The sequence below is a fragment of the Procambarus clarkii genome, chromosome 26 (genome assembly GCF_040958095.1).
Source record: "Procambarus clarkii isolate CNS0578487 chromosome 26, FALCON_Pclarkii_2.0, whole genome shotgun sequence".
NCBI classification, from domain to species: Eukaryota; Metazoa; Arthropoda; class Malacostraca; order Decapoda; family Cambaridae; genus Procambarus; species Procambarus clarkii.
In genome coordinates, this window is record NC_091175.1 from 19,999,753 (window position 1) to 20,003,275 (window position 3,523).

Below are 3,523 nucleotides of genomic sequence, written 5' to 3' on the forward strand. Positions count from 1 at the left end.
ACAACCAATTAAACTCATTGTTTACCTTCCAACTGATCATTACAGGTGGTTATTTGCTCTTTTTTGTGGTTGATAGATGCTGTCTGTTGCACCGTTGGTTAACATCACCGAGCGTTGCACCACCTCCCAGCCTGCTCCTTGGATAGGGGTGCACAGCAACGGCTTCGCTTCTTGTACAGGTCGGTGTTCGATCCCCAATGGTTATATGGTGGGGAACCGTTGAAGCCTGGCCTCAGGCCAGGCCTGGGGAGTAGACGATCTCTGAGAATTCACTCCAGGTATGACGTTCCTTCACCCAGTCCTCCTATCTCTTGCCAGTGCTTACAACAATCGCTATACTGACCCGGACAATGAACAAATCCACAAGTGCCGTGACGAGGGTTCGAACCTACGTCAGAGAGGATCCCAAACGCTGCCTTAATCGACTGAGCTAAGACATGGTTAAAAGAATTACAACCGGAAGTTCTACTGACCCGGACAATGCTGTGGTGCATCTTGATCGCTGTATAATCCTACGAGATGTATAGATAACTATTAACACAACTTTCTAATGCTAAACACGTAAATCCACTCATGTATGCATCCACATGCACTGAGCAGTCACTGGACCAACCTATAACCCTGGCACTAGTAACTTGCGTCAATTCCTCATGAAACTCGAGTCAAGTTTCAAAGTTAACTTGTGTTTCATATCATCACTTCAACCTCCTCAACTTTATCATCGCATGGACAGAAGAGAAGCAAGCGGAGAGACAGATCTCCAGCAAGTGTTGGCAAATAATTAAACAAAAAGAAGGCACCATGGCGGCATACATTGTCACGTCTTACTCTTAAGTTGACATTAAGAAGCATCTCTGGCCTCACCACCTCTTGTCATGCTCGAGTTATGCCAATCCATCAACTATAAGTTCCTTGGTGCGGCCAGGCGTCTAGAGCATGTGGAGCCACGAAGCAAGGCGGACAGAGCCAGAGATCACAAGGTAACCTCTCCTGATGACCACCATTACCCCTTATAATGGCCGGCTTGGCTAAATTTGTGAAGAGGGCAGCGAGGGTGATCCCAGGGGGGCGGGGAGCTTGATGTGTGAGGGGCTACAGGAAGGGAACACTCTCAATTAAGGGTGATTTTGGTGGGGCTGACTTACGCTGCATCCTTTACTGAATGATGGATGGGGCCAAGGATGGTGCAAGGTTAATATATTCTCTCTAGAGCGACGGTCTCGATTCCTGCAGGTCGGCGTTCAATCCCCGACTGTCCATCAAGTGGTTGGGCACCATTCCCTTCCTCACCTCACCAGCCCATCCCAAATCCTTATCCTGATCCCTTTCCACTGCTATATAGTCGTAATGGCTTGACCCTTTCCCGTGAAGGTTCAATTCTCTCCCTCTCTCTCTCTCTCTCTCTCTCTCTCTCTCTCTCTCTCTCTCTCTCTCTCGTACCGCGATTGAACGCCGATCTGTATGAAGCGAGACTGCCGCTCTACCGTCTACCGTCCGTGGGTACCGTAAGAACGCGGAACACCTCCAAAGGATACCTGATCAACCAGGCTGTGATTCATACGTCAGACTGCGAGCAGCCGCGTCCAACAGCCTGGTTGACCAGTTCAGCAACCAGGAGGACTGGTCGACGACCGGGCCGGGGGAACGTTGAGCCCTAAAATCATCGCAAGGTAAGGTAAGGTCCTTACCTTTACAGGTGTGAGGATACAAGATCAATACTTAATGCGACCAGCTATTGTAACCAGAGATTGTATTGTTACCACGTAACGAGAGCTATTGTAACCAGAGATTGTATTGTAACCACGTAACGAGAGCTATTGTAACCAGAGATAGTATTGTAACCACGTAACGAGAGCTATTGTAACCAGAGATAGTATTGTTACCACGTAACGAGAGCTATTGTAACCAGAGATTGTATTGTAACCACGTAACGAGAGCTATTGTAACCAGAGATAGTATTGTTACCACGTAACGAGAGCTATTGTAACCAGAGATAGTATTGTAACCACGTAACGAGAGCTATTGTAACCAGAGATAGTATTGTAACCACGTAACGAGAGCTATTGTAACCAGAGATTGTATTGTAACCACGTAACGAGAGCTATTGTAACCAGAGATTGTATTGTAACCACGTAACGAGAGCTATTGTCTCCTCTTATAATGGGTCTCACTCCTCGCTTTGTTAATGAAAGTCATTATGTGGTGCAGCGGTAGAGTCACGCTGCTTACACCTGTCAACGGTGTTATGACAACTCGAGTTTGTGACACCTTTGTTCTGTCGTATCTCGGGCTGTGTTTGTGACACCTTTGTTCTGTCGTATCTCGGGCTGTGTTTGTGACACCTTTGTTCTGTCGTATCTCGGGCCGTGTTTGTGACACCTTTGTTCTGTCGTATCTCGGGCTGTGTTTGTGACACCTTTGTTCTGTCGTATCTCGGGCTGTGTTTGTGACACCTTTGTTCTGTCGTATCTCGGGCTGTGTTTGTGACACCTTTGTTCTGTCGTATCTCGGGCTGTGTTTGTGACACCTTTGTTCCCTAGTATCTCGGGCTGTGTTTGTGACACATTTGTTCCCTTGTATCTCGGGCTGTGTTTGTGACACCTTTGTTCTGTCGTATCTCGGGCTGTGTTTGTGACACCTTTGTTCCCTAGTATCTCGGGCTGTGTTTGTGACACCTTTGTTCTGTCGTATCTCGGGCTGTGTTTGTGACACCTTTGTTCTGTCGTATCTCGGGCTGTGTTTGTGACACCTTTGTTCTGTCGTATCTCGGGCTGTTTGTGACACCTTTGTTCTGTCGTATCTCGGGCTGTGTTTGTGACACCTTTGTTCTGTCGTATCTCGGGCTGTGTTTGTGACACCTTTGTTCTGTCGTATCTCGGGCTGTGTTTGTGACACCTTTGTTCCCTTGTATCTCGGGCTGTGTTTGTGCCGACACCTTTGTTCCCTTGTATGTGAGGCTGTTACCTTGCGGTTACCTTGGGTTGGTTTCGTGGATCAACGCCCCTGAAGCCCGGTCTCTGGCCAGACCAGTTGGTGGTCTGGGTTATTGGATGTCATTGCTGGCAGCCCTGATGAATAAATCACAGCCTGGTTGATCAGGTAATCCATTGAAGGTGTTAATCAGTTTTCCTTCTGAACACTGTGAGGGGAGGCAGGGATCTCAGGGGAAAGCGTTAAGCCATTACGACTATATAGCACTGGGAAGGGGTCAGGATAAGGATTTGGGATGGGACGGAGGGAAAGGAATGGTGCCCAACCACTTGGTGAACGGTCGGGGATTGAACGCCGACCTGCATGAAACAAGGCCGTCGCTCTACCGTCCAGCCCACGTGATTGGTCACACACAGTGAGAGATCGGCCAGTTAAGTTGTCCAGGGTCGTATAGACGCCATGATTCTATGTATTCTGTGATCTTCTTAGCACTGTTTCAAAGACTTTTATGATGTGTGACAGTGATATCTATCTATAATTTTTCCCCCTGCTTTATTTCCTCCTGTATGGACTGATGCTATCTTCGCTGTTA